This window comes from Halichoerus grypus, chromosome 3 (assembly GCF_964656455.1).
Source record: "Halichoerus grypus chromosome 3, mHalGry1.hap1.1, whole genome shotgun sequence".
NCBI lineage: Eukaryota > Metazoa > Chordata > Mammalia > Carnivora > Phocidae > Halichoerus > Halichoerus grypus.
The window spans coordinates 200,013,672-200,038,080 of NC_135714.1; the positions used below are offsets into that span (position 1 = coordinate 200,013,672).

Consider the following 24,409-nt stretch of genomic DNA (forward strand, 5'->3'; position numbering starts at 1 on the left):
GAAGGGATCTGCAGGTGATTCCTCTAAGAACAAAACTGTGGGCAGGCACCCTTTCTCTTACCCCTGCCCCAAGTCTAGAAAGCTGGAGGCCTGTGGGAAGCCAGTGCTAACACTCTCCATCTACCTGGCTAGCACTCTGTGCCCATCCCATCCAACCACCCACCCTTAAACCTACACCTAAAGGAACTAAAAAAAGAAGAAAAGACAAAGCCTAAAGTTAGTAGAAGGAAGCAATAATAAAGACTAGAACAGAAATAAATCAAATAGAAAAGAAAAAAAAAAAAAACAGAAGAAAAGATAAATAAGCCAAATTAGCCAGACTCATCAAAAAAAGAGAGAGAAGACTCAAACAAAAAGAAAGAGAAATAACAACCAACACAACAGAAAGATAAAGAATTACCAGAGAATACTATAAAAAATTATGTGCCAAAGAATTGGTCAATAGAGAAGAAATGGATAAATTCCCATAATAATAATAATAATGAAAGATAGCTACCCTTATAATAAGTATCTAAGGCTTTTGGTCACTTGTACACAAATATTTCTAAACTTTTTCATATGTTTATTGAATCATGCCTTATTAAAAATGCTACAATTTAATATTATCTTACACGCATCTTGAGAGATGGGGAAACTAAATATGGCAAGTTCTCGGAGTACTTGATGAACAAAATATTAAAAATTCTGGATTCTTAACCTGTGACTCACTGAGCTATGTTGCCTAGGTGAATGAACTTAGGAAAATAACCAGAAAAACTTGGTTTTAAATGACTTCGCCATTACTCACTAGTTGTGTATTTTGGGGAAAGTGACTTGATCCTTCTAAGCCTCAATTTTCTTATCTAAAATGGAGCTATTAAGGCCTACATTTTTGATTTAATAAAGGCCTAATTAGCTGATTAAATAGCAGTTATATTTGAATCAGCGTAGCCATATGCAACACCTTAAATCCATTCTGAAACAAGATATAGGCTACATTTAAAACTAAGACCTAAATATTGCTTATTTCTACTAAGGTCTGTTCACCTGCAGTAATGCTCTTGAAGACTGAATGCACACTGGAGTCACATGTGGAGATTTAAAAATTACTTATGTCTGGGACCCAACCCGGAAATATTCATTTAGTTGTCTCGGTTATGACTTAAACACTGGGATTTTAAAAGATTGACCTAAAAGAAAAAGATTATTTTCATTTATCTCAGTTATTTTTGAATAATAACATGTACTATTGATTAAGCAGCAGCAGATTTAAGCAGCCTTAAATATAACTGTATAACTCTAATTAGCACGTCTCACCTGTTTGGTATTCCCAATTAACTGTAAGTCCCTATGAAACTCAAATTAATGATTAGGTTCTTATCTTGTAGACACAATGATAAACTTTAGCCTGGCATAACCAATATTTGGCAACACCATTCCTCCTCTCTCTGCTAAAATAAAATTGCTCTTTTATGTAAAATCAAATAATCTGTGACTTCTAGTTAGGTTGAAGTTCAGTCATGCTCATAAAGGTTGAATACATTAGTGAGAATAATATCTCAAGGAGACGCAGTAAAAAGCAGAAGGAGTAGTAAATAATACAGAGGCAGAAGTAAGCAAAAGCGATGTGCTTAGCCTTCACTTCCTTATTCTCTTCACCTCCTGGGTGATCCCATTACCCTCCCAGTCATTGATTATCATGCACATGCTGATGTGTTCAAGCTCCCAGTGCCCAGACTCACTCCCAATCTCCATACTTATGGCCAAAGGTATACGTGACATACCTAATTGTATATCCCAAACCACTTCAGAACCCATCATAAGTAAAACTAGATTAATCCCCTTCTACAATTCTTTCTTTCTTCTTCATTTATCAGCTCATTAAATAATGCCTGTTGTGGACACTCCAAAAATACTGGGTGGACCTCCAGCCAACATTTATCCAGATGTCAAGACTGATGATGCCACACTTGCCCCAAGAGGTCTGGAAACATTTACTATTCAGCTAATGAGGTTTTATGGGGAGAGCAGAGAGCTCCCAATCAGGTTAAAAATTGCTTGAGAGAATTAGGGAAATGAGACTCGTTTGGCTTTTAATGTGATTAAGGGCTTAAGCTAGGGTGATAGTTCCCTTATTTGGTCCAGGTCTTGAGTTGTTTGGACTTCCTAGTGGGCGTTTAAGGAGGGAGCACCTGGGGTTTCTAATCAACTTTCCTGGATGTGGAGCAGAAGGAAAATGGAGTGGTAAGGCTTGAGAGCTGTCAGTCACCCTTGATTAAGTGTGAACTGTAATAATGATTCTGACACCCCTAGTTTTGAGGATTCACTTTTGATGTGAATTTAGAACAGAAATTTAGAACTTCCTGACCACCCATGCAAACCTGTAGAATGTATTGTAATCTTGACAGTATATCTTTAAGGATGTCACTTTTATTCTACATATTATAATTAACTGATGTTATTCCTAAGGATAAATTTAGTGTAGCAGGTCTGTTAAATAAGTAGACTCTGGCAATCATTCACAGACAGATAATAAATTGCAGGATATAACACTAAATTTGAACTAACCTGGAAAAAATACATCTATCTATCATCTATCTATCATATATGTATATATGATAGATTAATAGACTAGTATATATATTCATACATTAATAGACTAGTATATATATATGTATCTCTTCATACACATATACATACATAAACTAAAATAGAATATTATATTTAATATTCTATTAAATAAAAATACATAATGAATTTTAGGCCAATTTATAGTGATCTTAGTAAAAATAGGTATGTATTACATTTGAGGAAAAGATATTCCTATTAACTTCTGTTTCTTTAGATATTGTCCCTTGGTGATGCTGAATCATTCATAAACTCTTTAGAATAGAAGGTGAAATACTGAAACTGATGTAAATAGTTTAAAGTTGTGCCACATGAAAAATTAAACTTTTATTTTTAAGGAGGATTGGTCTTCAATCATTCTGTGTTCTCTCATTAGTATCCTTGTGATTTTTTCCTATAGTTCAAATCTCAAAAGAGAAATTTTCATTATTAAGAAGTGCCTTAGTTTGTAAACTGTATGGTTTATATTACCAGAGTTGGCCAGATTTGATGAGAACAATTAATCACAATAGTTCTTACAATGGCAGAAATGGATGGATTTAATTTTTTATCTTTTTGAAAGGGTGGAATAAAATCTCTTGGCATTTCTTAGAATAGCTTTTTGACAAATTTGTAAGATAATTAAGATAAATATTTATTATAAAGTCTCTGTTAAATTATTTTATTATTGAAAGCATTTTGACTTTAATCTGATATTAGTTTCTCCAAAAGTGGATTTGACAAAAAAGACTTGTGAGTGTATAAATAAAATATAGACTGAGAGTGGTAAAATAGATTTTTAAAAAATATAACCTATAAAAACCTTTGGTTATTTTATTTTAATTCTATGTTTCTATAAAAATATAGATCCAAAACAGACATTATTTTCTTTTTTAAAAATATTTTATTTATTTATTTAGAGAAAGTGTGAGCTGGAGGAGGGGGAGAGGGAAAGGGAGAGAGAGAATCTCAAGCAGACTCTGCACTGAGCCCAACATGGGGCTCGATCTCACACCCCTGAGATCATGACCTGAGCCAAAATCAAGAGTCAGACGCTTAACTGACTGAGCCACCCAGGTGCCCTGAAAACATACATTATTTTCATAAAAATACTTAATTTCTTAAATTGAAAGAACCATTTGCATAATCTTGGAAAATACAAAAGGGGCTGCTTCCATTATAGTAGCTTATATTATTTTCTTTTGCAGCATATACCTATAAAGTTCTATCCCAATATAGCTATTTTAGTAGAACCTGGCACATAATCATAAGAAATATTCAACTGAATGGATTTGACATTCAACAACATGCCAGGCCTCACCACCCTGAAGACCTCTAACCATAAACACCTAACGATTCTATATAAAATACTGCATATTTAGTGAATGGCTTTGCTAAAGGAAGAAGAAAGAAGTCTCCAGATACCCTGACCAAGTGAGCAAGAAAAACCAGTCCCAGGGGGTTGAAAACAGTGATAGCTGCAGACTCTTCCATAGGACTTACATGCCATAGGCTCATTCAGGTTCCTCTAGCCCTACTACAAAAACTCTTTTAGTTTTATGACAAGTCTCTGAGGTAGGCACTCTTGTTATCCTACTTTACAAATGTGAAGCCAAGATGCAGAGATGTTATATAACTTGCCCAAGGTGACACAGATTGTAAATGTCAGCCGTGGAATGAAAACCAAGACACTCGGGCACTGGAGTCCGTGGGCTTAACCAGTTCATCAGTTATAATTCCATGGATCTGAGACAACAATCTCAAAAACTCCAAAATGGTGTTCAGAGAGATTAACAAATAAACAGAAATCACAATGAAAGAATAACACAGTAAAATAAGAATAAACATATTTTGGGGCACCTGGGTAACTCAGTCGATTGGGCATCTGACTCTTGTTTTTGGCTCAGGTCATGATCTCAGGGTCGTGAGATCGAACCCGCCGTCGGGCTCTGCGCTGGGTGTGGAGTCTGCTTAAGATTCTCTCTCTCCCTCTCCCTCTGCCCCTCCCCCACTTCTCTCTCTCCTGCTCTAAAAAAGAAAAAAGAGAGAGAGACAGAATAAACATATTGCAAAAAGATCTAAATGGGACTTGTGGAAGTAAAGGAAAAAGTCATTGGAAGTCACCTTCCTTTAACAGACATTACTTTACTAATGTATATAGAAGTACTGAAGGAAATATTATCTATTCTTTTACCAGGTATTAGAATAAAGCTTTGCCAAATATTTTTTTCACTCTTAAATTTTCTTACAGATTTCTACTGATAATTGGGGATTGGAAAAACATTCAATATATATATATATATTACATAATATAGTAAATGACTTAATGCACTATATGCATTGTTATTTATTCTTTATGTTTCAATAGAGTCAAATGAATTATTTTTATCTCAGGGCATTCTCTCTGATTTTCAAAACTGTCTTTTTTTCTAACATCATAAGCCACCATTAAATCAGTCTTAAATTATATTAAATCTTAATTACAAGCCAGTAAGCATGGATGACCCGTTATGCTTCAGACATTTTACACACCTCGCAATAAGAAATCACATCTCGGGAGATCAAGTAGCTCGCTGAAGGATTCTCTAAGGGAATAGATCTGAGTAACCAGGGAGTGTGTAAATGAAAAACTCTTTTCAAATTCTCACGCTACCTCCTGGAGTGAATAGAGGAAGGAAAATCAAAGATAGGACTAGAGAAAAAAAGAAGCATCCAGATGACATTTGCGAGAAATAATTTCTCTCTGTTTTGAATGCCCAGACTGCTTTATCTCATTTTTAACTCATCTCTTTCAACAAACATTAATTTAAATTATAATAAAAATATCTACCACAATTGAGTTCTTACTTTGCCCCTATGTACTTTCTGAAGGGCACTGCATGCATTCATACATTCAATTTGTACAACATATTTACGAGAGGGCTGCAATTATAATTCTTGGTTCACCAATAAAGAAGAAAAAAATTAAGCAACCAGTCATCATCACAACTGGCATGCAACAACAAAGACCCGATGTTTCTTGAAAAAATCAATGAATAAGCAAATACTTTTGAATCTTTCAATATCACTGTATTAGAAGGTAGGAAAGTCTCTAAATAGCAAGTATGTTTTCTGATATATTTTATATTCTTACATTTTCCTAAGTTTTTCAATGTAAGTAGCAATAAGATTGTTGAGGAAAAGTAAATTTTTTAAAAAGATTTTAAAGTAGGAGCTAGTAAACATCTCAGGAGAATCATTTCAAATCTTATTAGTAACATATAGCACATTTCAGTTAACCATTTATTTCTTACCCCCCTTTCATTTCATTTATAATCTGACTTTACTCAGTTTCATTTTCAAATCCCAAGGGATGTTTTGAGCATTTCTTGGTCTCCCATGATGCTGTGTGTTTGTTCATGTTCATGTTCGTGAATGGATGACGGAAGGACAGGGTGGTGGGCTGACCAGCCTGAGATCACACTTGAGCTAGTGAAATATAGGATTAGAGCCTGAGGATCTTGTGATCCTGCATTCATCTCCCTCCACAACAACCATTAAGACTAATTAGCCTCAAAAACAAATAGAACAATCACAAAACCTATAATTACTTCATTCTTCTCATGACCAAGGAACAGAGTCATAGGATAATCAGACTATAAGGATCACAATTCAATAATCAAAGGAAGGAAAGGAAATGAATAGCACTTTGCCTTGAAAAGGTAAAGGTGAAATAAAGGCTTACATGGGAAAATGAGACCTTGCTAAGGGAACACTGATGGCTTACCTTAGTGTATCCTTGATCCTTTCCACCTGATTCTTCATGATCCAGAGAGAGATTACACTTCCTCTTACATCATTTCTCAAATATGGGATCCTATAAATATAAAAGAAACAAGTATGCAGTGGTGTGTTTCTTTTACTTTAAGTTATTCTACTTTAAGTTAATTTGGTGCAATTCAAATGTATGTTATTAAGCATGTAGGAAGCTTTTCTTTAAACAAACAGTAGTTAAGTTAAAAACTTTTAAGAATACCTACAGAAGAGTCTCACACCGACGCTCTGGCAAGAAGTAAATAAAGTGACTAAACCAACTACTTAGACAATGGGATATTTGATTGAAAAGACAGTTGTGTACAAGAAAGTAAGAGAGGGAGCATAATTTCAAATTACCTAGGTGATTACTAGAATTTATATTTCACAGTGTTAAAGGGGATTTCAGTCATTTACACATTGTTAATTAACAGGAAGACTAGACTGACAAATATCTTCTACATTTTCAATTATGACCCACAGGTATAACTTCAGGGATCCCGATATTTCTCAATTAGCCTGGAATGGGCATCAATTATATATGTTTAATAGGAACATTAAATATCGTTACACATATATATGGACAAAGTCTGTGATGCACTAACAAGAATACAACAAGAATACAAACAAAATTTTTGAAACCCTTATTTTTTATTAAGTAACATAACTGGAATTAACATATCCATTTCTTTCAAGGAGGACTGTTTACAATAAATGGGAGATGTTCTCAATGAGCCAGATTCATGTCCCTCATCAACGTAAACTCTTTTTGAAAATTGCAAAGGACGTAAACCAGATCTATTAGTATTTTAGTCATTGTCTCTTGTGAAATGAGGTCGAGGGCTGGTCAGAGCCAGATAAGAATTTTTTTCAAATATATTAGTTTGAAGGAAAATATAAAGAGAAACTAAATATTTTATTTAAGCAGTTGAACATTTTTTTGCTTAGCATTACAGATTGTCTTAATTTTCTCTTTCTCTCTCTTTTGTTTTCTCTCCCTCCAATTTGTTTATGTACTTTGTCTTGTACAAATTGAAAACTAAATTGTATTGGGAAAATCCCAAATTCCAAAAAAAATCAGTGAATGACTTTAGTTGAGAACATACAATGGATTACCGATTGGGTCATATTTCAGGAAACATGTTTTAAGTTAATTGTTCAAAGAAAATGAAATCCATCATCACCAATTTATCACTACATCTTAAATTTGCAGAGATCTCTATCCCAGATATGTTAAATGTTTCTTAACTTTTTCTTCATATCAGAATATCTCCTCTTCTCCCTTCCCACAAATAGAAAAGCAGGAAATAAAAATAAAAGTTCTTAATATCATGTGTGACTTTTTATTATAATAAAGCTTTTAACTATGGTGATGAAGTAATCAAACAATACAATCAAAAAATACAACAATCAAACAATACAATAGTCAATTTAACTCAAACTTAAAAAATAATATTAAGTTTATTAACATATACTTACATTGCTTAAAGACATAAGCAGATTTATGTAATATTTATAATTTAATAGGGTATGCTTATAATAAAGATTTTGATTTCATTTTAAAAGATTAACTCTGAGATTTACAATAAAAATTTTTATAATAAAAATATTTAGCATTTTCACATTTTAGTTTTTAATATATAGGCATATGGAAGCTCTATACTGATTTAAACTTTAAAAATGACACATTTTTAAAAAGTATATCACAATCTTTTTATACAAAACTATGAAAATAACTGTCTTTGCAGTGTCAAAAAGACTTCAGTATTTAGCATCTGTTTTCATCATGTTCAAATTTTGAATATTTTTCAATAGGGTTTTCCAATTTATTTCTTTTTCTTAAATGGTACCCACCATTAAATAAAACTGTAACATTCTAAGTAATGATCACTTGGTAGATTAAAACAGATAAAATATATTTGGACAATTATACATATGTTTTAAAGTACATTATCATTTTACTTACTTTTAAAAACCTACACTTTTAATCATGTCTAACACACACATTTCCTTTTTAGACTGCTCTTAAAAAATACCCATATCTCTCGACTATATTATAGTCTTTTGAGCACAAGAATTTTTCCTGGATCCTCTCAGCTTTGAGTGGAATATCTGACTCAAAGCATGTGTCAACAATTGTTTTGATTGTTCAATAAATCGAGTCCAAATGGTTTCATTTGTACATAAACTGTTATTATTATCATTCCTAATCATTTCTTTCAGAACAATATTTAATAATGTCTTCAATGTTGTTAATTTATTAATTTATTTTTAAAATATTTGGATAAGGAACTTGCTCTTCTCACCAAAGTAACAAGAGTTGTCCATCCTCTGTCTGTGCTAATCTTCCTGAATAAGGCTAAGCTCTCGTATTCCTACATTTTAAGCGTGTGTCAGATCCATTGGCTGGGATCTGAGCCGTGACCTTTCTTTAGCTTGCACTATCATCTTGTCACCATGCTCTGGTAGGACAAAATTCAGAACTAAGGAAAAAGAGTTTTTCATTGATTACATAATATATACATTTTGATTTTCAGAGTGGCTTGCTTTATAAGACAATAGATACCAGAAACACCTATTGGAGCCTGGAGCCTTGAGTCTCACTTACTTTGCTTTCCATGTGCAAGTCAAGTCTGGACTCCCTTCCCCCTCAGCAAAAAGTGAGTATCTTTATCTAGGTAATACAAGATTGCTGTGTTAGTTTACAACTATCTGAAAACACTATATAAAGTGACAGTAATATAGAAATCGGCAAACCATCACCTGTGGTCCAGTTGCCTGCTTTTGTAAATAAAGTTGTACTGGATCACAGGCACGCACACTAATTTATATATTTTCTACGGCAGTCTTCAGCTGCAATGGCAGGATTGAATAGTTGCAACAAAGACCTCTGGCTTGCAAAACCTAAAATATTTACTATCTGGCCCCCTTTTCTTAAAAGAAAACAAATGCTGACCCCTCTTAATAATGAACACTAATACTTATTACTACTATTACTAATAGCAACAAAAGTCAATTTCTACAAGTCTAATTAAACCACTTGAAATACCAAACAAGTGGTGATGTGCTGTTTCTTTCCTTAGGAAATGAATACGGTTGGTTTTGCATTAGCAAAATAGCAAGTTTTTATTTCCATATAACCAGCCTGAAGTTAAACCTTCCCATCAGTATCTGTGCTTGTTAATCTCTATGATGATGATGAGAGCTTAAGCTTTCAATTTCATGCCCAGGTACTTAATGTTTACATGAAACTGTTTAGTACTAATTACAAACATTAGAAAGCATGCTGACACATTAGTGCACAGTCCTAAGATAAAGTTCTATATATTATTCATATTTAAATTGCGGTTCACTGAACAGATGTCACCTATAATTACTTGGCTTAAATAAAAAAATGATAAATTAATGTTTCCAAGTTTTAAAATACATATCAGAAATGAAAATCAGTCAGATCACTTGATCTAAGTGAATTAGAGAAATATATTCACTATATTAGAAACTTTGGATTAGATGCAATTTGAAACCAGTAGGGGCCAAGCAAGAAATGACATAAAAAATGATTTACTGGACACCAATAGTACTGAAAAGTCATCCTCTGTAGAATAAAGAGCCATTGGGAGTTTTATTATGTGTAAAAGTTAGTTGTGTAACTGACAAGTAGCAGAAATGCAGTAGACTTATGCGGGGTCCCAGTGAGAGGGGAGAGGAACGCGATGCAGTACAGCTCAGAGGGAGATTTATTTAGCTCTTGACACTGTGTTTGTGATTTGAGGAGACTTACTCTATACAAGTATTTCATTTGCTGATATTTCAGTTGTGATCTATCACATTTTTAATGTGATTTTTATTTGAAGAAGTCAAAATAATATTTTCTTTCCCTTCGGGACATAAAATAGACTATTATTACACACTGTTTAAAAACAAAACATAATCTGTCAAACACCCAAACGACCTATGAGTTACAAGAATAGGTTCCCTAATTTATTTTTATGTTTAATTTAAATTTTAGTTAGTGAACATACAAGGCAATATTGGTTTCTGGAGTAGAATTCAGTGATTCATCACGTACATACAACACCCAGTGCTCATCACAACAGGAACCTCTTTAATGCCCATCCCCCATCTAGCCCATCCCGCACCCACCTCCCTCCATCAACCCTCAGTTCATTCTCTATTGTTAAGACTCTCATGTCTTGTTTCCCTCTCTCTCTCTCTTTTTCTTTTCCTCCTTCCCATATGTTCATGTTTTCTTTCTTACATTCCATATATGAATGAGATTATATGGTATTTTCTTTCTCTGACCTATTTCACTTAACATCATACACTCTAGCTCCATCCATGTCATTGCAAATGTCAGGATTTCATTCCTTTTGATGGCTGAGTAATATTCCAGTTTGTGTGTGTGTGTGTGTGTGTGTGTGTGTGTGTGTGTATTGTGTGTGTGTGTGTGTGTGTGTGTGTGTACATTTATACCTCTTCTTCTTTACCCATTCATTTGTCGATGGACATTTGGGCTCTCTCCATAGTTTGGCTATTGTTGATAATTCTGCTGTAAACACTGGGGCACATGTATCAAATCAGTATTTGAATCAGTATTGAATTAGTATTTTCGTACCCTTTGGGTAAATACCGAGTAGTGCAATTGCTGGATTGTGGGGTAGTCCTATTTTTAACTTTTTGAGGAACCTCCATACTATTCTCCAGAGTGGCTGCACCAGTTTGCATTCCCACCAACAGTGTAAGAGGTTCCCCTTTCTCCACATTCTCGCCAATACCTGTTGTTTCCTGACCATAGGAGAAAGGCTCTCAGTTTTTTCCCATTGAGAATGATATTAGCTGTGGGTCTTTCATATATGGCCTTTACGATGTTGAGGTATGTTCCATTTATCCCTACTTTGATTGAGGGCTTTTATCAGGAAAGGATGCTATATTTGTCAAATGCTTTTTTCTGCATCTATTGACAGTATCATATGGTTCTTATCCTTTCTATCCATATCCATATGGTATATCACATTGACTGATTTGCGAATATTGAACACACCTGTAGCCCAGGAACGAATCCCACTTGATAGTGGTGAATAATTCTTTTAATGTACTGTGAATTCAATTTGCTAGTATTTTATTGAGAATTTTTGCATCCACATTCATCAGGGATGCTGGTCTGTAATTTTGGTTTTTAGTGGGGTCTTTGTCTGGTTTTGGAATCAAGGTAATGCTGGCTTCAAAGAATAAGTTTGGAAGTTTTCCTCCCATTTTTATTTTTGGAACAGTTTGAGAATAGGTATTAACTCTTTTTTAAATGTCTGGTAGAGTTCCCTCGGGAAGCCATCTGACTCAAGACTTCTGTTTGTTGGGAGATTTTTGATTACTGATTCCATTTCTTTGCTAGTTATGGGTCTGTTCAAATTTTCTATTTCTTCCTGTTTCAGTTTTGGTAGTTTGTAAGTTTCTGGGAAGTTGTCCATTTCTTCCAGGTTGCCCAGTTGGTTGGCCTATAATTTTTCATACTATTCGCTTATAATTGTATTTCTGTGGTGTTAGTTTTGATCTCTCCTCCTTCATTCATAATTTTATCTATTTGGGTCCTCTTTTCTTTTTGATAAGTCTGGTTAGTGGTTTATCAATTTTATTAATTCTTTTAAAGAACCCGCTCTTAGTTTCATTAATCCATTCTGTTTTGTTTTTGTTTTTGTTTTTTTGGTTTCTAGATCATTTATTTCTACTCTACTTTAATCTTTATTATTTTACATCTTCTGCTGGCTTTAGGTTTCATTTGCTGTTCCTTTTCTAGCTTCTTTGGGTATAAGGTTAGGTTGTGTATTTGAGACTTCTCTTGCTTCTTGGGTAGGCCTGTATTGCAATATACTTCCCTTATAGGACCACCTTTGCTGCATTCCAAAGGTTTTGGGCTGTCATGCTTTCATTTTCATTTGCTTCCATGTACATTTTTTGAAATTCTTTAATTTCCTGGTTAACCCATTCATTCTTTAGAAGGATGTTCTTAACCTCCATGTATTTGACATCTTTCTGAATTTTTTCTTGTGGCTGACTTCCAATTTCATAGCGTTGTGATCTGAAAATATGCATGGTATGATCTCAATCTTTTTGTACTTGTTGAGGGCTGATTTGTGACCCAATATGTGATCTATTCTGGAGAATGTTCCATGTGCACTCAAGAAGAATGTGTATTCTGCTGCTTTAGGATGAAATGTTCTGAATATATCTGTTAAGTCCATCTGGTTCAGTGTGTCATTCAAAGCCATTGTTTCCTTGTTTTTCTGCTTAGGTGGTCTGTCCATTGCTGTAAGTGGGGTGTTAAAATCCCCTACTATTATTGTATCATTATTGAGTTTCTTTATGTTTATTATTAATTGATTTATATATTTGGGTGCTCCCAAGCTGGGGGCATAAATATTTACAATTGTTAGATCTTCTTGATGGATAGATCCCTTAATTATGATATAATGCCCTTCTTCATCTCTTATTACAGTCTTTGTTTTAAAATCTAGTTTGTCTGATAAAAGTATGGCTACTCCATCTTTCTTTTGATGTCCATTAGCATGATGGATGATTCTCCATCCCACCACTTTCAATCTGCTGGTGTCTTTAGGTCTAAAAGGAGTCTCTTGGAGGCAGCATATAGATGGATCTTGTTTTTGCTTTAATCTATTTCGATACCCTATATATTTTGATTGGTGCACTTAGTCCATTTACATTCAGAGTGATTATCAAAATATAAGAATTTAGTGCCATTGTGTTACCTATAGAGTTGGTATTCCTGGTGACATTCCCTGGTCCTTTCTAGTCTTTGTTGCTTTTTGTCTTTTTTTCTCCATTCAGAGAGTCCCCCTTAAAATTTCTTGCAGGACTGGTTTAGTTATTACGGACTCCTATAGTTTTTGCTTGTCTGGGAAACTATCTTTTATTCTATTCTGAATGACATCCTTGATGGATAAAGAATTCTTGGGTGCATATTCTTCTCATTCAGCAAGTTGAATATTTCCTTCCACTCCTTTCTGGCCTGCCAAGTCTCTGTGGACAGATCCTCTGCAAACCTTATCTGTCTGAGCTTGTAGGTTAAGAACTTTTTTTCCCTTGCTGCTTTCAGGATTCTTTCCTTGTCTGTGTATTTTGTGAATCTGACTATGATATGCCTTGGTGATGGCTGGCTTTTGTTGAATTTAATGGGAGTTCTCTGTGCTTCTTGGATTTTGATGTCTGTGTCCTTCCCCAGATTAGGGAAGTTTTCAGCTATAATTTGTTCAAATAAACCTGCCCCTTTATCTCTCTCTTCATCTTCTGGGACTCCTATGATATGAATGTTATTATGTTTTAATAAATTGCTGAGTTCCCTAAGTCTATCTTCGTGACTAATAGTTTTGTTTCCCTCTTCTTTTCAGTTTCATTATTTTCCATAATTTTATCTTCTATATCACTGACTCGCTCATCTGCTTTTGTCCACCCTTGTTTTTATGGACTCTATTTGTGTTTGCATCTCCATTTGTGTGTTACAGCATTTTTAATTTCAGCCTGAGTAGATTTTAGTTTTTTTTATCTCTGTACTAAGGGATTCTCTTTTGTCTTCTTATGCTTTTTTCAGGCCCAACTAGTATCCTTATAATTGTCGTTTTAAATTCTAGTTCAGACATCTTACTTATATCTGTATTGATTAAATCCCTGGCCATGAGTTCTGCCTTGTGTTCTTTCTTCTAGGGTGAAATCCTCTGTCTCATCATTTTCTCCAGAAAAGAAAAGAAAAAAGAACAACAAAAACAAAACAAAAAATAAAAACAAAGCAAAAAAAAACAAACAAAAAGAAAAAAAACCCAAAAAACAGGAAAAACACAAAACAAGAAAACAAACAAAAAAAGATCCTGGGTGTGTTTTGGTCTACTTGTTAAAAGAATCTAGATCGCAAAATGGAAAAATAAAATAAAGTGAGAGTAGACAAATATATATATATATATATATATATATATATATATATATATAAATTTTAAAAATAAGAAATAAAAAAGTAATTGTAAAATAAATGAAAAATAATAAAAATAAAAGAATTAAAGAATAAAAGTAAAAAGGAAGCTCGATCTTATTTCCCCTAGAGCTAAAGTTTTGCAGCACTCTATGATCAATAAACTTGGTGGGACCTAGTTGTTTGTGCTGATGTTCTGGGGGAGGGGCCTGCTGCGCTGATTCTCAGGCTGACTTGTTTCAGTGGAAATGCCTCTCCAAGATGCAGGGTGGGCAGGGCTAGGTGTATGAGTTTCCGGCCTCCACTACGGGGCGCTGTTTTGCTCCCTGAAAACTTTCTGCACTGATGGGCAGGATGAAGATGGTTGTGCCTTGCTCTCTAGTTTGGAGCAGAAAGTTTGCCCCCCCCCCCCCCCCCCCCGTTTGGCAAGCCCTCACAGAACAGTAATTAATCATCCTATTTTTGATCCCGTTTCTGTCTGAACCCTGCGTTCACCCTGCCCATGTCTGAGCCTTTTTTATCTCAGGTGCCGGACCAAGTTTTAAAACTCCAAATTTCAGGGACTCCTGTGCCCAGACCTGCGCTATTCCTAGGCGGGGAGTGTCTCACCACTCTTGATGATTGTCCCAGGGAAGTGATGGCGCAACCACATGGTGGTTCACAGTTTATAGCAGAAAGCCGACCCCAAGACCCCCTCCTCTCGACTGGCTTCCCAGCTCCTATGCCGGGTAGAGTGCAGCACCTTGGTGCCACCCCTTCTTCCAGCGCCCCAGGGGACTCTCAAACCACCCTGTCACTCCTTCCACCCCTCTTCACCACCTGAGCACCTTTAAGCCAGACACATCCCCCACGGTAGCGAACCTAAAAGTTCAGATTTTGAACTTTGCTGCTTCTAATACTTTGCGGTAGCCTCCACAAGCAGGCTCACTCCCTGCCGCTGTATCCACAGCTATCTCTCCCCCAAGCAAACTTGTGCACCTCCTACCTTCCAAAAGGTGGTCCCTTTTCTACTTGTAGACTTGCAGTTTTTGTTCTATCAGACCTATGACTGGTTTCTTGGATGTTCAGATTAGTTTGAGAACTATCTAGCTGTATTCCAGGGAGGAGACAAGCTCGGGGTCCTCCTTCCCTAGGTTTCCTAGTTTTAGAAGGTTATTAACAAATCATCTTGACCTTTTGATACAATTCAAAAATTGTCTCACCTAGAACCAGCATTCAGCGTAAAATGGATCTATTGTAATTTTAGTCTGTCCTCATGACTTGACATATTGATAAACAATCAGAAAAAGTCTCCTCAGAAGAAAAAAATCATCAATATATTTTGACTAGAAATTCAATTATCTCTTAAGATCTTATAGGACTATATTTTGGGGGCTCTAACTTCTAAATTGGTATCCTACAGACATACCCTTAGTATAGATCCATTCTCTCTGAGGCTTCTATTAAAAAAAAAATGTTGCACACTCTTACTTTTTCTTTTAATTGTATATTACGTTAGAAGCAAATCAATTAATGAGAGAAATTTAAGGAAGAATTTTCAGGATTTCTCAGGATATTCTTAAGATGTGTCAAGGTGTTCTTTAATAGATTACAGAGCTGATTTTGTATTTTAAGCAAAACTGATTAATGCTCAGGTTGACTAGTGTTGCAACCTTATGGGGACAGATGATAAATGAACTGCTTCCTAACATAATACTTAATTATGAGCTTGAGCCAAAAAGAAATATCAAAACTAATGGTTCAAAAGCTAAAAATCAATAAGCCTTACATATATATGTATATGAATGGAGCATGGAATAAAAGGTATATTAAAAAAGAAAATAATTCTACCCATATTTTTGGTCAAGTAGCACTAAAGCAAAAAGGAAAAAACAGGTGAGCAAAGAGCAAATTAAAAAAAAAAAAAAGACAGGAAAATTTAGTAATGTATATCAAAAGCCTTAATAATGTTAATGTATAATAATGTATAATAAAAACCTTAATAATGTTAATGTATACTAAAATCCTTAATAATCAATGATATCTTTAACTTTTGTAATCTGTGAATGCTATGGTTCTAAGAACAAATAGAGCAATATACTCAAGGATTCTCAATCACCTTAAATTCTTCATGTTAAGACAAAGAATCACCAAATACAGTGTTTGAATCATGTAAAATTATAAATATATATGTGTATATATGTATATACATGTGTATATATATTGCATATATATATAATTTTTTAAAAGATTTTATTTATTTGAGAGAGAGAGAGAACACAAGCAGGGAAAAGGGTCAGAGGGAGAGGGAGAAGCAGACTCTCGCAGAGCAGGGAGCCCAATGTGGGGCTCGATCCCAGGACCCCGGGATCATGACCTGAGCTGAAGGCAGATGCTTAACTGACAGTCACTACAGGTGCCCCTGTATATATGTAAATTTTTAAGAACTGTTTAAAAAAGATTAGGAAAATAATAGTCATTCAGGAAGTTCCCAATAAACTCAATTTAACACTTCTGTTTGACTACTTAGGCAGTGCCCCTTATAACTAATACAAGCAGAGTTTATTACAATTTAGTTTTGGGATGTTATGACAAATTATTAATGGATGAACCAGAGCAGTTATCTCTTAAAATTTCCTTACCTCCTAACCTGTCTCTGTCCTTTCAAGAAAGAGTTTGTAATGTGGATAAGGAGAAACTTTGTATAAGGACACATATCTGAACAGACTTCGCTGGAGTAAAAAATCTATCCCTCCAGCAAGTGCAGTGGTCCCAAATAAAGTTCTGTGTGTCCAGTAAGTTTAACATATAAAGCTCCCCAGCTGCTTGCTTTTTGAGAAGAAAAGAGCACATAGAGAACACACGGGGTCCTGCCATATATTTTAGCCATAACTAACAGTGCGTATAATCAAATGATTGCAGCCACTTACTGTTTTTTATGCCGCCTGTTACTTTGCCACATATTTAATGTAATTAGTGCTTTAAATGAAACAATTCAAAAGCCCCTCTCTAATTTGCAAAGTGAAAGATCAAATAATTGTAAGTTAGAGAGTTAGCATCAAATCAGAGTAATTAGGTATTACCTAGTAATTGAGTCCCGTCATAGTGCACAGAAATTATCTATAGCTCATTATCTTTGAAACATACAGTATATATGAGACTACAAAATCAATATTATAGATCTACTGAACTGTAGTCTTCCCCTTTCTCTGCCATGTAGTTGCTTCAAGAAAATTAAGTCCACAATTTTCTCTTTCATTTTCTTTTTAGACCTTGAGTAAATGTGATAAATGTTTCATTTCATTTCCATGATGTGATCTTCAGAACCACAGACCTACTCAAGGGGAAAATGATTTTATACCACTAATTCTGGCTGTTTTCATAGATGTAAATCCTGGAAGTAGGGGCTGCTGATGGGCAAGTCACTGCCTGGAATTAACCCACAGGCATACTTTGCTTTAACCATCACAATATTTTAGAAATTGGGAAATTTTTGGAACATTCCCATTTCTTGACTTCTCTTGAAAATCAAACAAATCTTTCAATATGGATCTTCATTCCCATATAGTAACAAGCAGCTGGATGCAATTCCTATCTGCCACATCTCCACCATTTCTGTTACCTTATGTCCAGTGCCCCTCACTGATTCAAATTGCCTATAGGCATTTGAATCTCAATCTCTTGTAGTCGATTATCTACATTTTCTGGCATGGCTGCTTTTTTCCATGACTTGGCCCCTGGCACAATTAGAACATAGCAATTACTTATTCCCCTCCATATGTAATTGGTATTTCCTATCTGCTTCCTTATCAATTTTATATTGACTAACTAGATTCATGCAGCAGGTGATATTGAAGAGTACATAATGATAAGGTAGGAGACTGAAGTCTCATTTTATTGATGGTCAAAACAGAAACACAGCCACAGTTTGAATAAGAAGATGCATTCTGGCCATTTGTCCCTGGAGCCTGAAACCTTAACACCAACATTGTCTGTATGCCTCTTGTTTGGTCCACAGAATAACCTGACCTATGTAGGCAACCCCTCGGACAAAACTGTGATCCAGGCTTTTTTTGGAATCTTAAATTGTAAGTACTGAATCCTTCTGAACCTCTTTGATGCCAGAGTTGAAATATTGAAATATTATCATAATAATTTAAAATAATCAATTAAAATCTCATAGTAATCTCCTTTAAGGACACATTTTTAGTTTTTAAAAAAGTGTTACAGTGCTAAAATTGGCATTCATCTGAAGATAGTAAGCTTTCTTATAATAAACATATGCAATATATAAAAATATGTGCCTGATTTCTTACCTCTATAAACTCTAATCTACCCCTCTTCATCTTCCATTATTTCCTACAATGTTTGAGATGATAAACAGGAGTAGCATTGAGAGATAATTGTTTAAATGTGACCAAACCAAAGAACTGCGACGAGCTTGAGTCTACTCTCCTCAGCATACAATTTCTTTATTATATGGCATGATAATTAAATGCATTAAAACTGATCTTTGATCTACATTTTATCACTTTAGTTTTCTTAGTTATGCAAAAATGAGTTTTATTTCATTTTTAAATGTGTCAAGCATGCTGCTGCCAGATGGAAATCATTTCAATAACATGAAGGTGAAAATCATAAAGAAAAATTCAAATTCCTAAAAGAATTATCGGGGTATGTAAATTTATCATAAAAATCTAAACCATGCTCCATTATGTATGTTTCCTTGAAAACAAATACAGACATAAACACACACACTCATATGCAAGTTCCATTTCTCAAAAATAATTACTGTTAATAATTTGTGGATTTTTTATATGCTCACTCCAGATATTCAAGCTTGTTTCTTTTACTCAATGATATGTCTTAGCCATCTCTCCATGTTAAAATATGTAGATCTACTATATGCTTAATGACTACATAGCATTTGATTGCATGATAAACCTACATTTGTGAAACTGCCTCTGGTAGAATGTGGGTTATTTGTTTTTCTTTTCTTTTCTGTTTTTGGCTATTACCAATTTTAAGTGAATATATTTGTATATATGTCTTTTCACACTTGTAAGAGGTAAAATGGGGATGAATTTTTTGAAGTAGAACGGCTGGGTCAGACTTTTGGCAAATAAATATAACAGTTTAACAATGGCCTCTGAAAATATTTATTACTTTCACTCTGACCAACTATGCATCAATAATAGAGGATGTTTGTCTCTCCATAACTTTGTGGACACTGAGTGTTGTCAGTTACATAAGACTTTTAGCCTTTATTTAATCAGTTTGTGCCACTTGTATTTTTTATTGGAGATAAAGATTTTAGTACAGTTTTCTCTTTCACAGTAAGGCATATTAAAACACCTAAAAGTGAGCATTATTTTAAACACTATATCTTAAAAAGTGATAAATACTAATCAAGAAAGAAAACTACCATGTCTAACTATTCTAATTTGACCAAACCATTGAATATTTTAAGTCATTTCATAACTCACTCCCCACCATTTTAGACTTGATGGTTTGTGTCCTCTGGAACACATGCCATTTCCTTTAATATATGCAGCACCAGTTTGAATGTACATAAAGCCTTAACTGATGTCAAAGACCTGAAGAGCTTCTCTGTCTCCTCTGACTTGACCCAGTTAAATGCTTAATTTTCCCACTTTTTAGTTACTATCTCTCAATCTACCACAGAAATTGTAGTCATTTATGTGTGTGGTTCCTGCCAAAAAGGTGGAATTTACCTTTTTAAATAGATAATTACCTCCTTGTTTTTTTTTTAAAGGAAAGATTGTGTCTACCACATATTTTTTCCATTACACTAAATTTCAATGCATTAGAATTATATAGTGAATAGTAGTCTGTAGATATTTTTAAGGACCTTACAGTATAATTCTTCCTTACATATGGAATCTTAGTAAGTGAATTCTCTAGAACTATGGTAGAAGGCTTTTCATATCAAAAATAGAAAGATATTAAGATTTTTGAATACATAAAAAAATAAACAATACTACAACAAAACAAAACCAAAAGCTGCAAAAATGGCTTTTAACCTTGGGATCAAGATTTGTCAAATAACTTCAGTCATTGAGGAAAAATTGTTTAAAGCAGAAAGTACTATTTCTAAAGATCAATTGCTGGACATGGAAATAGTTTGATGATATCAGAGTCCCAATAAGAATCAAATAAAAAAATAGAATAGTGCTTTAGTAATATAAGGAAATTGGTATAGGATTTCTGTGATATTTCTATATTCATTTTCCTGAATATACCTTAATGTGTTTTAAAGCTGTGTTCATTCTTTAATACACAATTCCAAATGTTTTTCATCATATTAGCATAGGTGCTCCTCATACCTGCCTCCTGTTTAAATTAGCCTTTGCTCCTAAATATAGAGCATTTTTAAAAATTTCTAAGTCATCATTTAGTAAAAAATTTTCATTTTAAGTACAATTACTTAAGCTTTTCCTGTTTTTTCCCTAAATTGGTTATTTTTTCAAATCTATGCTATTTAATGGGAAAATGAGATATTTCTTTTGAATAATGAATGGCCAAATTTTAATAAATGAGCAGTTGCTTTCATAGATCATTGTATGACCCACTGCAGAAAATTCGGAAGCCACACTAAGAATGCTAAGAAGCTGAAAACAAGCAAAAATATTGTAGAAGGAGTCTAAGAATGGCATTTATTGTCACTATATAAGGAGTTCAACGATACAGAATAGTTTACTCACTATGGTGCATACATGACTGTGCTTTATTAAGCAAAATAATTTCATAAAAACCTCTAGCTTCACCTCATTCTTGAACTAAGACATTTACTTTTTTTCTGAACAAAAGTAATTGAATAAAAAATAAGGATTCAACATACTCAACCATGGGTCGACTTAAATCTTTATTTCTAAATGAATTTTATGTTACTCTCTCCTGACAAAATTCTTGGGGAAGCATACACAAAAAGAGATTCAATGGATTAAGGACCTAAATGTGAGACCTGAAACCATAAAACTCCTAGAAAAAAACACAGGCAGCAATTTTTTTTACGTCGGTCGTAGCAACATTTTCTAGATATGTCTCTTAAGGCAAGGCAAACAAAAGCAAAAATAAACTATATCAAAATAAAAACCTTTTCACAGTAACGGAAATTCATCAACAAAATGAAAAGACATCCTAATGAATGGGAGAAGATCCTTGCAAATGATACATATGATAAGGGGTTAGTATCCAAAATATATGAAGAACTTGTACAACTCAACACCAAAAAACCCCAAATAATCCAATTAAAAAACAGGCAGAAGAAGAAGACATGCAGATGGCCAACAGATATACGCAAAGATGCTCCACATCACTCATCATCAGCAAAATGTAAATCATAACCTCAAAGAGTTATCTCTTTTACCTGCCAGAATGGCTGGAATCAAAATGACAAGATATAAGTAGTGTTGCCAAGGATGTGGAGGAAAATGTACCCTCATACACTGTTGGTGGAAATGTTAACTGGTACAGCCACTATAGAAAACAGTATGGCGGTCTCTCAAAAAATTAAAAATACCCTATAATTCAGTAATTCTAGTGTTTCCCCAAAGAAAAAAAACATCACTTTGAAAAGATATATGTACCCCTATGTTTATTGTAGCATTATTTACAATAGCCAAGATATAGAAGCAACCCTAGTATCCACTGATAGATGAATGGATAAAGAAGAGTGGTGTACGTACACACACACACACACACACACACACACACGAATATTACACAGCCATGAACAATGAAACAAGGATAAGATCTTGTTATTTGCAAAAACATGGGTGGACGTAGAGCATATTATGCTAAGTGAAATAAGTCAGACAGACAAATACCATATGATTTCACTTATACGTGGAATCTGAAAACAAAACAAATGAATAAACAAAAAGCAGATTAAGACCTATAAGTACAGAGAAAAAACTGATGCTTGCCAAAAGGGAAGGGGTTAGTGTGGTGGGCAAAGTGGATAAACAGGACTGAGAGATACAGGCTTCCCGTTACGGGATGAGTAAGTCATGGGAACAGAACGCACAGCACAGGGAATACAGTCAACGGTACTGTGGTAGAGTGTACGGTGACTGATGCTAGCTACACTTGCGGTGAGCAGAGCACAAAGTACACACTTGTCAAACCACTCTGTGTACACCTGATCATGTAACATGTGTGTCAACTATACTCAAATTTAAAAAATTTACTGAAAAATTATTTTAACATAAGCTATGTCTGATACTAACAAACAAACAGACACCTCTTGGGAAACTCCCATCTAATCTTGAGGATAGTCCAAACTGAACTTCTATGTAAATGCCAGTCAGGGGCGCCTGGGGGGCTCAGTCCTTAAGCACCTTCCTTCGGCTCCGGTCATGATCCCAGGGTCCTGGGATCGAGCCCTGCATCGGGCTCCCTGCTCAGCGGGGAACCTGCTTCTCCCTCTCCCTCTGCCGCTCCCCCTGCTTGTGCTCTCTTGTTGGGGTTAATGTAGAGCATGAAATCATCCATAATACCTGGCTTGCTAAAATGTAACACAGAGGCCCCTGGGGGTGATGGAAGGTTTCAGAGAAGGATGTAGGCCTTTGGAAATGCCAAGGCCTGGAGGCCTGCGTGACCACTCTGGCGTCAGAATGCCGAGAGGAGTTACCTTCCCAGAAGCTTCAGCCCAAACAGCCGCGCTGTGATCTAAGAGATGTATGCATTGTCTCCTAGGCTATGTTTAGTAGAACTCGTAGAACACGCAGATTAGTTAGCATATCATATCTTTCCCATACACAGATCCTCCTAGTTCCACTAAGATCCCTGGTCACACATCACGTGCTTGAGAAACGGTGATAAGGACTTGTGATTATCCTAAAGGACCAATAATAGTGGGAGCAAAGAAGGGCAAAGGGTCTTCGTCTCTGAGAGTGGACCCCCTTCCCTTCTCCTCTCTTTCAGGGCAAAGTTTGGAATCATCTTTCATCTGTCGGTAGAGGGATGGCTGGCCATTCCCAGCACTCTCTAGCTCTCTCCTTCTGTCAAATAAATAAATAAAATCTTTAAAAATTGCCAGGACAAGTGCTTCTATATCAAACTTCCAGTCATCAAACATATTAAATTATGGGCACTCAGGTGCTTTCAAGTTATTTACATGAAGTCATTCCCCCCCAGTGCTTGACTCTGGCTTTCTTCCATCTGTTGTCTTGAGACTGGTGTTTATATTTTGTTTCTGCATTTGTTTCTTGGAAAACACTCAGGATCTTAGCTTGGGCTTATTTTCAGTGATATGGTCATGGAAAATTTAGCAGGGTGTTTAAAAGCCCAAGCTTAATTCAAATAGTTCAAAATTTACATTCTAGGCATGCGATTTACTAATACAATCTTTGGCAATACACATAGTTGGTCTGAGTAAAGCTTCTTCATCTATAATATGTTACGTTACAGTATGGTTTTAAACATTAAATGAGAAACACATGTGAATGATTGGTACAGTTCTGGGAATGTAGTAAGTGCTCAATAAATGTTAGCTATTAGTATTTTTTGCTGTTTTTATACACTCTCTTGGGTAGAACGCAACACCTTAATGGTGACCCCATTGGACCCATATCTCAGGATCTGCCCCCTTCCTTGAATAGGATAGTTTTTTCCCTCTCCCCACTCCTTGAATGAGAGAATGAGGACAGAGAAGAGATGAAGTCTTACAAACCTTGTGTGTTCCCCAAAGGCCCAACACAATTTTGCCCACATAATAAGCTCACATCTCATATGTATAAAAGGAGGAGCATAATTTTCCCACATTAACTGGCTCTGAATGTGTTGTCAGAAGGAATAATTAGATAAAAACAAATGATGATTCCCTTGACACTATTCAGTGCCTTCAAAATGCATACCAATGTATCAAATGTATACAGAGTGGTTATGTATTACACAAAGAAATGGCATGCTTTCATGTAGGAGGTGGAATTTTCCTTTAAGTATGTCCGTGGTTGGCTGTCAATTATAGGAGAATATAGTATAAATGCTAACTCCTGGCTATAAGGACAAAAGAAAATCAACAAAGTTATATAATGCTGCTGGTTAATCCCTTTT

General features: G+C 34.9%; 1 long non-coding RNA gene across 1 annotated transcript in view; it reads right to left on the bottom strand.

Annotated features, from left to right (window-relative positions):
- The window catches only part of LOC118554419 (uncharacterized), a 302,650-nt gene that overhangs the window by 134,007 nt on the left and 144,234 nt on the right, over window positions 1–24,409 (bottom strand). Inside the window, exon 3 of the long non-coding RNA XR_013446675.1 lies at window positions 6,353–6,442. This is a non-coding gene — a long non-coding RNA (uncharacterized LOC118554419). The remainder of the gene's footprint in view (window positions 1–6,352; window positions 6,443–24,409) is intronic.